Source organism: Lontra canadensis, unplaced genomic scaffold (genome assembly GCF_010015895.1).
Source record: "Lontra canadensis isolate GAN:19392208 unplaced genomic scaffold, GSC_riverotter_1.0 scaffold97, whole genome shotgun sequence".
In the NCBI taxonomy this organism is placed as follows: Eukaryota; Metazoa; Chordata; class Mammalia; order Carnivora; family Mustelidae; genus Lontra; species Lontra canadensis.
The window spans coordinates 4,367,076-4,380,450 of NW_022631091.1; the positions used below are offsets into that span (position 1 = coordinate 4,367,076).

The following is a 13,375-nucleotide window of genomic DNA, read 5'->3' on the forward strand; positions in this document are numbered from 1 at the left end:
TGGTGGCACGAACTGCTGATTAGTAAGGAATTTAACATACTGACTTTAACTTTTATGAAGCAAATTACATAATTTAAAAGGCAAATCATCCGGAAAGATACAAAACTGTGTAATGAATGAGAAGTGACCATTTCCAGCTCACATGCACATTTTAACGAGTCCCAGGGATCTGCCGCTGCAGAAGCTGCCTTACCTCTCATAGTGCCACAGATGGACCCCATCAGGGGCACAGCCCTGCCCTGAGTCCTGAGCCCGTCCCCAGCAGGGCAGACGGCATATTAAGGGCGCCTGTCTGTTGATGTAGTGGCACTCCCGCACACAGACTCCCGGGTATCTGGGAGACCCTCCCTGGTCTGTTATCCGTGTCTTGGATGCTGCCAATCACTTGCAAGGCTCCTTTATTTCCCATCAGCCCACTTCCTTTAGGCCATTTCCCTAATTAAGGATCACTTCTACACCCTCACTTTTCTTAAGAGCCCTTCTCTCTATCAGGGCAGACTCAGCAGCTGATGAGACTCCTGTGCACCCTTCCTGTGACGCCCAGACACTGTGTGAAGATCCAAATCCCTTAACCTGATCAGGAAACTCGTATTTTCTTGATGAGGGAGTTTCCTAAGCACTTTGTGGTTTAAAGGATGAATACTTCTGGATTTGGGCTTCTAAAAGAACGAGTTTGTTATGTGTTTATTCAACAGAACATGAACATGAAACTATGACTGTTCCATAATACTGAAATCATTCAATCTCTAATCTATATTCACAAATATATCTCAACATTTACTTCTGTTGGCTAAGCATTCTAACAAGCTTTACCTCAAAAAAGATTTCTTATCTTGTAGTCCACAAAACAAGAAATGTTAACAGAACTGGGCATTGTAGGACGCAAGGAACCAATTTTCTCCCTGGACGGGATTTCACAGGTAGTGTGCTTACTAGGGTTGAGAAGACCACGACCCAGTTGTCGTTCATATTCACTGTCAAGATTACGTAGACAAAACAATTCAACAGTAATGATTTTACTGGTAACCAAAAAAGAAAGAATAAACAGGTAAAAAAGTTTTATTAAATGCCTTAATAAGTTACTTATCTTTTACTCTCAGTGACAAATCAGTTAGATGGTCATGGTTGTCTGGAAATATTAATATAAATTGGAATCATTTTATTTCTTCCTGTGAATGGACTGTAGGTCTAACTGGGACAGACTTTTAATTCATCATGTGTTCTAAGAAGCAACCATGAAAGGGACAGAGTCTTTGCTTACTACTCTAGGTACAGTCTTGTATAACCCAGTTAGCAAAAAAAAACCAAAAGCCCAAGGCAATGCCTATGTTATACTTTCAGGGAGTTTGACTACATTAATTCATTCCCAGATCTTTTGAATGCCTCTACATATCAGGCACAGTGATAGTACTGAATCAAGTAGCCCTGCTCTTATAGAACTAACATTCTAATACGGAGAATACGCAGAAAATAAGGGAAAACATTTCTTGGAACAAGCTTGTAAAAATTATTCTAAAAGAGGCAAAACCACGAAGATCTGTGAGAGTCCCAGTAGAGCTGAGTAGGTGTGGAAGTCCTACTGCGTCCATGAGGAGCTCGTGAGCCTGAGGAACAACAAGCCGGTCTGGCTGGCATGACGGGCCGAGGCACAGCACGACGCTGCCTGGTCTGGAGGCAAGGCAGGAGTCTGCTATTCCAAGTCCGACGGTCACACAGCGGAGGCTGTGAGCAGAGGACGGACGTGCTCCATACTGCAGAGAGATCTTGGTGGAGAATGGCTTGTACAATCGGATGGGGAGCGGTCACTCAGGAGACCACCGTGGTGTAATGAGACAAGACAGCAGCACTATTTGGACGGAGGCAGTGGTGACTGGGACAGGATGAATGCTCTGGCGGTCCGGTAGAGCCAAGGGGAAGCACAGTCACATCGGCAGGAGTCATGGTGGCAGAGCCCCCCTTCCCCGCCTCCTCTTCCTTCTCCTCCACCCCATGCATCAGCCCAGACCAGGCAGTGGAGCTAAACACACGGGGGTCCATCAGGATGTGCAGACACTCTCACCTCTCACCAGGGCTGTCCTATCTTAAAATTCTCCTCCCACAGCAGAAAATCACAGAATCACAGAACTTTACCGAAAGAGAGGATGCCACACAGCTCGCCAGATTTCGGGTGGATTACTCTCCCATTACGCTCCCCACCCCTGTCTGCCCCCCAACACTCTACAAAGTTCATCAGCCACGGATACGATGTCCTACTGGAATAAAAGCAGAAATATGCAGCTGGACCAGATGAAACAAAACTTTGTAAAAGACTTCAGATGGAAATATGACGATGACATATTATATATTTACATATATATGCACATAAAAATGAGTTCTCGTATGATTATTATTACAATTCCTCATTTGTGTCAGTTCTGGAATTCAAAGAGACTGAAGGACTGGCTGATTTCCACAGTGCGTTCGAAACAGAAGACTTCTCTACCCTCACTTTCACTAGGCTCTGACCTCATTCTGGCCTCCGCAATAACGTGGCCCAGATTTAAAACACAGTAACATTACTTACTTCAATCCAAAGTTATCAGCCAGGGTCCTAACGTGAAAGAGAAGGCTTCCCCGGGGGAGGGGAGATCGACTGAAGGGCCGAAGGGAGGCCCAGGATGGGGAGGCACCGAGGGTCAGGGGCAGCATACAGGCCCTGCCCTGGGCCCGAAAGGGCAACGATACAGAGCTTTCCCCAGAACCACTATGAAGCCAGGGCCCCACAGGGCAAAGCCAGGGGAGCAAATGCACGAAATCTTCTCTCCTCCCATCCTCTCATCTCCTGTCACTGCCACCGCTCTTTGAATCCAGACAGAAGCTGGAGGGAGGGCAAGGGAGCTGGGTGACCCAGCCCCTACAGGTCAAACTGGGAAACAAGGTCAGTGGATGTGGAGGCCAAATGGAGGCTACTCAGATGACAGGAGGACCCAAAGGGGAGAGCTGGAGGCTGTCAGTCACACTGAAAAATATGTTTGAAACTCAAACAACTCAAATATCAAATTATACCCCTTTATTCATGCATCAATAGAAAAATGGTTTTAAAGTCAAACTTTTTACTAATCTAAGAAAACCTGTTCCATTAGTGTTTGGGGACCCAGGCTAAAGTGTTTGGATAGTCCAGCATAAAAAAACTGCCTGGAAAATAGAAAAAAAGAAAAAGGAAAGGAAGATAAATCCAGGCCTGCTTATCTAGAATGCTCATCCACAAAGAGGTAATCAAAGACCAGGTTTCTCTTACGAGGTGGTCTTTACTACAACGCAGCAGAGGTTGGGTAAAGTGGGGTCCAGTAGCTAAGTAAAGAGCAAGCTTTTGGGGTGTGTTTTAGCAAGTGTTTTGTTTAGAAACTACTATCTAGCCTTATTTTAACTCTTGTATTTCATTTTAAAATCCCATCACACACAATATTTGAAAAGAGACTAGATTAAATCATTTTCCCCTTAAGTTACCGTTTTAATGATCTTGTTTTTAAATTCATCTTCAAGAAATTTTAAATCACAGTAATAAGTAACTTCAGTAAATCATGTTTATGATAACGACTTCTCTGATAACACGACTCATTCTGGCTATTTTTGAAACATAAAACCAGACTCAGGATGCTATGGATTCTCTGCAAATATTACTTGAACAGCTGCAGAGTCAAAACCATGGAAGAGATGTTTGACTCCTACTCTATCTAGTGACACAAATAATACAAGTAACTCTTCCATAGAAGCGTAAGCATGGTGTAGCGATGAGCTCACTGAAGTCAACTTTAATCCAAGTTCTCAATTCTTAATTTTATAGAATCCTATGTTGCTTCTTCACGAAATATCATCAGGAGAAAAATGACTACATGTCAAGGGGAAATCACTCTTGAGCAAGTGTGTGTCACGGAGGGATTTGCTATTAAAAATCTTTGAGAGCCCTTACCTGGCAACATGCACTACTCTAACTTTAAATCAGGTGAGGACATTAGCAATTTCACGTGAGAATTAGTTTCCCTACATTTTAGGTTCTTCAGATGAAACACAACACACACCTAGGAGAATGAGGTCCTCATGCATTTACTATGGCAGGTAGACAGAGATGCTTACTTTTAAATAAAGAACATACTTCTCTAGACAACATGTAACTTCACTAGTGGTCAAAGTCTGCCATTGATTTCCTCAGATGAATACCATCTTTTCATGTTTTAGTATTAATTCTAGGTATAAAGAGAGAAGCCACTGTCTCTCATTTATCAACTATCCAATGGACTAATTATAAGTGATATCTATAAAAATTATCACTGAATATTATATTTAGGTACAGACATTTCAGCAACATCAGATGAATGGATGGATTAAGAGTATAAAAGAGAGTCTCTAAAAGGGAACAGGAAATCATCATCAAAAAAGATACTATCCTGATAAGCAAAGGTAAACAGTAAAATAACAGAAACAATAAAATTTTTTAAAAAATATATATTTCCAGTTTATAGACTACCCATTAACTAATAGAGAAAAAAATAGCTTGTGAAGCATCATCTGTTTTAAACAGTTTGCAAAGAGCCGCTTGCTACTGTGAATATGGACCAGCTAGCAAGGGAGACCCCTGCCCCTTGGACAACATCAGAGCTAACGGCCAACGGAATCAGGGAAGACAGCAGTGGCTCCTGCTTCTTTTGGGCAGGAATTACTCGAGCAAGAAAATTAGGAGTGAGATAAAAAAGCTAGCAACATTCGGAGTTGATACCCATCCCTTCTGTCCTGTGCCCAGAGGAGCTATAGTCGACCACTGAGGTGAAATACGTCTGCCACCTGCAGGCCTCCTGGAGGAACAGCTGTCCTGATCCAGGTGATGGCCTCTAGGAGTGTCAGGAGCGAGCGCACAGCAGTGACAAGATGGCTGGTGGAATACACATCTAGTCCTAGGGCAATGATGTCCATGTTACCTCAAGCACGAGAAGGGGCTCTAGAAGATGGAGAGAAGGGTTTGCAGTAACAGCTATGAGGGCAGCTCTGAACCTGCAGGAAAGTCACTGCGAACGCACACTATGCCTGCCATCTTGAAGGAGAGCACGGAATGGCTTCAAATGTGCAAAGCCTTTCATACATCAATACAGAATCCCCACAAGGACATCTCGGGAAGGCCACCAAACCCACGCTGAATGTGGGACTACTTTGTGCACTGATAATTCTAAGCTCAGTGAAAAGCCTACTCATCAACTGTGTATTCTGCGGGCTGCCTCTATGAGCTCATCAACTCCTGATCCCCTCAGAAAGGAGATCTGATCTCATCTGGTGAATTAAAAACCATTCTATTTATTTTTTTAATGATTACATCTAAAGACTTAGTGATAGAATTGACATACTCTATCTCACTTAAGGACAACACACTTGAAAAAAGATGTTTCATATTTACTACAGAGCCGTATTTCTGGATTGTATATCTTTGTTTCTCATACTTTAATTTAGGTGTAATTTACATAGAATGAAATACATATGTTTGAAGGATAAACTTTGAGGAGGATGACAATATATAGTCTCAAACTATCACATCGATGAAGATAAGGAACGTCTTCATCACCCAGAAACCCCTCCTGTCCTTTTCCCATTCAGTGCCCTTCACCCGATGCCCACAACTGTCAGTCTGAGTTCTATCACAACCACGAGCACCATTAATTCGTTTGGCTTATTCTGTGCATCATAAGAATGTCTTCAGGGACGCCTGCGTGGCTCAGTGGGCTGAGCCTCTGCCTTTGGCTCAGGTCATGATCTCAGGGTCTTGGGATGGAGCCCCACATCGGGCCCTCTGCTCAGCAGGGAGCCTGCTTCCCCCTCCCCTCTCTGCCTGCTTGTGATCTCTTTCTGTCAAGTAAATAAATAAAATCTTAAAAAAAAAAAAGAAAGTCTTCATATAGTATACACTATTTGACTCAACAAAATGTCTATGTGACTCATTCATATTGTTGCATGAGTCGGCAGTTCCTAATTTTTGAAACTGCTGACTAGAACAGTCTTCCACTGTAGAAATACCAGAAACTCTCTATCCATGCACCTGCTATTGGACACCTGGGCTGTGTCCAGTTTAGGTATGTTACAGATAGGGCTGCGGTTAACATTTCTGTCTGAGTCTTTGTGTGAACAATATGCTTTCATTTCTCTTGAGTAACCAGAGAAGAGAGTCACAAAGCAATCAGATCCTTAGCTAGTTAAGAAACTCCAAAGTTCTTTCCAAACCAGTTGTACATTTTATCCTGTTAATATTTTAGTAGCTTCACACCCTTGCCATCACCTGGGTATTGATGGTCTTTTTAATTTTGGCCATCCTACTGAACATGTTGTGGTATATGATGGTTTTAATTCAGTTTTCCTTACATCTAAATATATTCAGCAAAACTTCATGTTCTTATTGGCCTTAGGATCTGAAAAAAATCTTTCACTCTAGGGCAACCACTAAAAAAAGGTAAAGAGAAAAAGGAATATAGACAATATATTAAGAAAGGGGGAAAATGGAATCACATAAAATAATTAAGGCTACAAAAGGTGGGAAAAGAGTGGAAGGCAAAAATAGGAACAAAGAACAAACGTGAATAGAAAAGAGTAACAAGCATGGCAGATACGAATGCAGCCATGTCTACACTCACTTCAGATGTCAGTGGTCTAAATAAACCAATTAGAAGAGGTCATTAGAATGGACTCAAGAACCAGACCCAACCTAACTCTATGTTGTCTTCCCAGTTTCAATATAAAGACACACAGAGATTCGAAGTCAATGAATGAAGGTACCAGACTGACATTACTCACAAGCAAATGAGAACAGCTTGTTGATTTCAGACAGGAAAGGCTTCAGAGCAAAGTTATCAGCAGTAAAGTGGACCATTTCATCATAACGAAGGGGACAGTTCTCCAAGATGTAACAATCCTTAACTTGCCTGTGTCTAACAGTAGAACATCCAAATCTGTGAGGCAGAAACGGACAGAACTGCCAAAGAGAAACAGGCAAATCTACTATTCTAGCTGGAGATTTTAACACCCTTCTATCAGAAACGGGGCAGACCCAGACAGCAGAAAATCAGTGAGGACAAGTTTGAATTCAGCAAGTCCATCAAACTATTGTATATAATTGACATCTGAAGACTACTTTAACAACTGTCAAAAACACAGTCTTTTCAAGATCACACAGAACATTCACCAACACAGAACAGGTCCCAGGCCACAAAATACACCTTATCAAATTTAAAAGAGTAGAAATCATACAGTGCGTGCTTTTTAGACAACAATGGAATTAACTAGATAACCATAGTAGAAAAATAGCTGGGAAATCCCCCCAAATACCCAAGATTAAACAAAGAAAACACTTCCAAATAACACACAGGTCATAGAAAAAATCAAGAAAAATTTAAAAATATTTACAACTAAATGAAAATGAAAACAACACAACTTGAGGGATGCAGGGAAAGCAGTATTTAGAGGGAAATTTATTAACACTAAACATACACAAAAGAAAAGAATAAAGACGTAAAATTTAAAAAAAAATCTAAGCTTCTATTTCAGGAAACTGGAAAAAGCAAATTAAATCCAAATGAAGCAGAAGAAAAGAAATTATAAGAATTATAGCAGAAATCAGTGCACTTGCAAACAGGAAATTGATAGAGTAAAAAACAACCAAATCAAAAGATGGTTCTCTGAAAATATCAATAAAAACAATAAGCCTCTCTAGCCAGTCTAACTAAGAAAAAAGAGGATGCAAATAGCTGGTATCAGAAATGAGAGAGAATGTCCCTACAGATCCCAAAGGCATTAAAGGGATAAGGAAGGAATAATCTGCATGAAATGGACCAATTACTTGAATGATACAATCTGCTGAAACAAACAAAAAGAAACAGATAATCCAAATCGGCCTAAACTATTAGAGAAGTTGAACTGATAATTAACAATCTTTCAAAAGAGAAAGTAGCAGGCCTGGATGGGTTCAGAAGGTGAATCCTACCAAACATTTAAGGAAGTTATATCAATTCTCTATAATATCTTTTAGAGGACAGAAGCAGAGGAAACACTTCCTAAGTTATCCCATAAGGCCAGCATCACCCTGATACCAGAACTGTGCAAAAACATTACAAGGAAACTATGGACTCATACTTCTCAGAGCATAAATGCAAAAATCTTCAACAAAATATTAGTAAATCTAAGATAACACTGTATAAAAAGAATTATACATGTCCAATTATGATTGATCCCAGGTATGTAAGTCAAGTTTAGTACTGAAAAAAAATCAATTAGTGTAACCCATCATATTAAGAGACTAAAAAGAAAAAAATCACAATATCCTGTCAGTAGATGCAGTAAAAGCATTTGACAAAATCCAAAAGCCATGCATGATAAAAGCTTTCAGTGAACTAGGCACAGGGGGAACTTCCTCAACTTGATAAATATCTATTAAAAAACCTATAGCTAACATTATACTTAATGGTGGGAAACTCAACACTTTCCCATAAGATCAGGAACAAAGGAAGGATGTTTCCTGTCACCACTCCTTTTCAACACTGTACTGGAAGCCCGTGCTAATGCAATAAGACAAGAAAAAGAAAGAAATGGCATATTGATTAGAAAATAAGAATTAAAACTCTTCACACATGGCATGACTATCAATGCAGACAGTTTGATAGAATCAATAACAATGTTTCTGGAACTAATAAATTATTATAGTAAGGTCATGAGATATAAGGGCAGTCATTTCCTACGCACCAGCAGTGAACAAGTGAGATGTGAAATAAGAGTATCTGGGAGGCTCAGCTGGTTAAGTGTCTGCCTTCAGCTCAGGTCATGTCCCAGGGTCCTGGGATTGAGTCCTGCATCGGGCTCCCTGCTTCTCCTTCTCCCTCTGCCCCTCCCCCTGCTTGTACTTTCCCTCTCTCTGTCAAACAAATTCTTAAAAAAAAAATAAATTTGAAATAAAAAACAAATTACTATTTACATTGAGAATCCCCCTCCCCAGAATTAAATACGTGTTTATAGGGAGAGGCGAAAGACCCAGCATGGCTGATACAATATTGAAGAAGAATGAGGTTGGAGGACTGATGCTACCTAACTTCAAGATTTACCGTAAAGCTATAGTAATCAAGATAGTGAGGCAGGTGGAGAAAGAGTAGACAAACATACCAATGTAACAGAACAGAGCCCAAGATAGACCCACGTAAATATAGGCAAATCACCTACGACAGAGGCAAAAGCAATACAATGGAACAAAGACAGTCTTTTCAACAAAGGGTGCTAGAACAACTGGACATCCACATGCAAAACAAACAAACCAAAAACCAAAAAAACCCGACTCTATATACAGACCTTAAACTCTTCCCCCCAGATCGACTCAAAATGGATCCTGGACCTAAAGTAAAATAGAAAACTTATAATACTCTTGCACAGGGATACCCAAGAATAATCTGTTATTCTCTTGAAGTTCTCCTCTACTGCTGGCATCACACTTTACAAACACTTGGTACTCGGTAAGTGTTAGCACACAGATGGAAAGGCGGATATGCCTGGAGGTACTGAATGCCTGGCCTCTGAGCACTAGGTGATGGGGAGCTCTCCCAGCTTCTGAATCTTGGGTGTGAGCCCCTGGGCCCCCCTCAACCCCCCCATGATGCATCAACTGACTCCTGTCCTCTATGGTAGAGCTTGTTTTTCTTCTAGCTGAGCCCTCCCCTCACTTCTCGGGGACTTCCTAAATGCCATCTGGCCAAGTCTCTCTGCTGCGAAAAGTGCTCCAGCCTGGAAACACTGGGAGTGGAAAACGATTCAGTTCTAGGCCACATCTACAGATTCTCACCTTCCCAATAGCCCCCGGTCTCTTCTTACCAGGACACAGTGAGTCTCATTCTCAGAATCACTTTGAGTCTGGCTAGCTCAAAGTGATTCAATGAGAAGGTCCCTGCTCTTCTCATTGGCACAGGCCAGCTCTGATGATGTCCTCACTCAAAAGGCAGACAACCGTGGGATTTCAAGGGCTCCAAGGAATGGAACAGTAGGATGATGACTTTTTCTGGTGAAGTTCAAAGCCTCCTACATTGCATCTAAGCCCATGTGCCCACATGTGCCCAGTTTGAGTCAGGACACTAAGATAACCCTGTCCCACTGGCTTGGGTATTAGTTCACAGCAGCTGTGATTACAAACAGGATCAAAATCATGCAGTTTCTGATTTTATGTAATGCTATTGTGAAAATGAGCTTAACTGCTTTCCAGTATGGTTGTTATGACTCTCTTAACTTCCTTTCTCCATGATACCTTGCATGAATCATAGGTGGAGAATCTCACTGTACCCCACTGTACCGAGAAGCTGAAAGGTAAGAGTCACAGGATTTCTCTTCCCAGCAGTGAACCCCCAGTCCTCCCTGCAGAACTGTTATCCCTGATCCAAGGTTAGAACATCAGGAAACCATGACCTGGTAGATGTCTCCTTACATAATCACTCCTCATCCAAGAGGGAAGACAGGTGTCTGTGCAAATTTACCTGGGTGGGGATGAGATGGGACAAGGACGCCAAACAGGCACAGAATGGGACTGCCTGCTACCCAGGAAGCCCCAGTGAAGTGTTTAGACCTGGCCAGGATCTTCCCTCCCCAAAGTCAAGTCTATTGGCCCCTGTGGTCAGTTGGACAATTTTGATTGCAGAAGACAAAAAAATCATGTAGACTTCTATATTAGTTTGCTAGGGTTGCTGTAATAAAGGACCACAAACTTGGTAGCTTACACAACAGAAACTCATTGTCTCATGGTTCTGGATGCCAGAAGTCCAAGATCAAGGTGTTGGCAAGGTCACCATGAGTGAAGGGTCTGTCCCAGGCCTCCTTTCTTGACTTGCAGATGGCCATCTTCTCCCTGTGTCTTCACATGGTCTTCTGCCTGTCATGTCTGTATCTAAATTTCTTCTTCTAAAGATATCAGTTATACAGGATTAGGACCCACCCATACGGTCTCATGTTATATAATCAGTCCTTCAAGGCTATCTCTCCAAATACTGTCACATTCTGGGAATCAGGATTTCAACACAGGAACTTTTTAGGGGACAGAATTCAGCCATAACAGTTCCTAGAACACGATTTTATTTTGAGGATATTCATGGCCCAGACTAAGCTGGGCTAGTGTGCATGGCTGTTTTTTTCCCAATCTCTCTCCACAACCTTTCCATTCCCTCAGATGAAATCAAACACCCTTTGCATCCTTATAAAACTTGGCACCACTATAATTAAACCATGTACCATGAAGTTATTTCATTGATGTGTCAATCTCTCCATTAGACTGGAATCATCGGGTGAGAGCAGTGCAAGTGGCTGTCTTGTTCTTTGCTCAAATCCAACACCTGGCCCAGGCTTGGCATGTTAACAATCCATAGTTGTGGAACCGAGGTCTCTCTGAGCTTCTGCTCACTTCTCTCACCCCTCTGGCCAATCCCCCAGGAGCCTCTGCTCCAACATGCTGACATTTCAGAGAGACATTTCATACACTGAACTTCACTTCATATCAACTGTATTAACATTTAACCTCCTTTAAGGCCATTCACATTTTTACTTAAAATCTAAAAGGTAAATCTTTCATGTAATTTTTACTTTGTCCTATTATTGAGTTGTTAAGTGTTATAGAAGACCTAAATATGGAGAATATTTTTCTCACACTGTGTGGCTTTTCACTTCCTTGAAGGTTGTTTTGAAGATTGTAAGTTCCTAATGTGATAAAGTCCAATCTATTATTTGTTCATTTGAAGATTAGTGCTTTCCTTTTCTTTCTTCCAGCTTCACTAAGACTGACCATTAAGAGTTGTATATATTTAGGTTGTACAATGTGATGACCTGATACATGTATACACTGTGAAATGATTACCACAATCAAAGTAACAAATCCATCAGCTCATATAGTCACTTTTGCATGTGTGTATGATGAGAACACTTAAGATCTATGCTATTAGCAAACTGCAAGTGTAATATACAGTATTATTAACTATAATTGCCATGCTAGACCTTAGATCCCCAGACCTTATTCACCTTACAATGGAAAGCACGTAGCCTCTGACGAACATCTCTGAAGGTTAGTGCTTTCTGTGTGCTATGAAATCTTTGCCTACCAAAGATCATAAGACTGTCTCCTATGTTCTATTCTAGAAATTCTTATAATTTTAACACTTAAGTCTATCATCCAACTGAAACCTCAGTAATTCAAGAGCCATGTGTTGAAAAGACTACGCATTTCTCCATTGAATTTCTTGACACCTTGGTTGAAAACCAATGGGCTATACAGTGTGTCTTCCATACTCTGTTCCACCAATGTATCTGTCTACCCGAACACCAATACACACTATCTTGATTACTGGTACTTTATAGCAAACCTCGAAATCAGGTAGCGTTAAGTTCTCCAATTGGGCTTTTGCTTTGACAAAGTTGTTTTGACCATTTTATTTTTTAATATTTTATTTTATTTTTTGAGAGACAGAGTGTGCATGAGCACGCACATAAGCAGGGGAAGCAGCAGTGAGGGAGGAAGAAGCAGGTTCCCTGAAGAGCTAGGAAACCAATGCCAGGCTTGAGATCATGACCCTAGCTGAAGGCTGATACCCAACTGACTGAGCCACCCAGGAGCTCCTTGTTTTGTCTATTTTAGATCTTTTGTATTTCTACATAAATCTGAGGTTAGCCTGTCAATGTCTACAAAAACCCTGGTAGGGTTTCAATTGGAATTACATTTTTGGAGGAATATTTGCAGAGAATCGGTATCTTAGTAACAGCGATTTTTGCAACTCGTAATCATGACCTATCTATTCATACAGTGCACTCTCAGAAATGTTCTATATTTTTAGTACAGAGACTTATATATCATGTTAAATCTATTCAAGTGTGTCATTTAAAATATGACACAGCAAGTGAAATTGCATTATTATCTTTAATTTCCAATTGACAGTTATTCGTGTCTGAAAATAAATGATTTTTTAAAAAATGTTGATCACGTATTGTGTAAACTTGCACTTACTAAGTCTAGCAGACTTTTTGGAGATTCCTGAGGACTTTTTTTAGTAGATGGCATGTGATTTAAAAATAAGGACAGATTTACTTTTTCCTTTCAACTCTTAGGCCTTTTACTTCTTTCTCAATGTTTGTTTGTTTTTCTTTTCTTTTCTTTTTTTTTAAATTTTAAATGTATTTATTTGACAGAGAGAGATAGTGGGAGAGAGAACACAAGCAGAGGGAGAGGGAGAAGCAGGCTTCCCACCGAACAGGGAGCCCGATGCGGGGCTCGATCCCAGAACCCTGGGATCATGACCGAGCCAAAGGGCAGATGCTTAACGACTGAACCATGCAGGTGCCCCGTTGTGTCTTGATGTGA

The 13,375-nt window shown here is 41.0% G+C and overlaps 1 protein-coding gene across 6 annotated transcripts in view; it reads right to left on the bottom strand.

Moving 5' to 3' along the window:
• Positions 1–13,375, bottom strand: part of PDE10A (phosphodiesterase 10A) — a 569,965-nt gene that overhangs the window by 9,379 nt on the left and 547,211 nt on the right. The gene's annotated exons all lie outside the window — the stretch shown is intronic.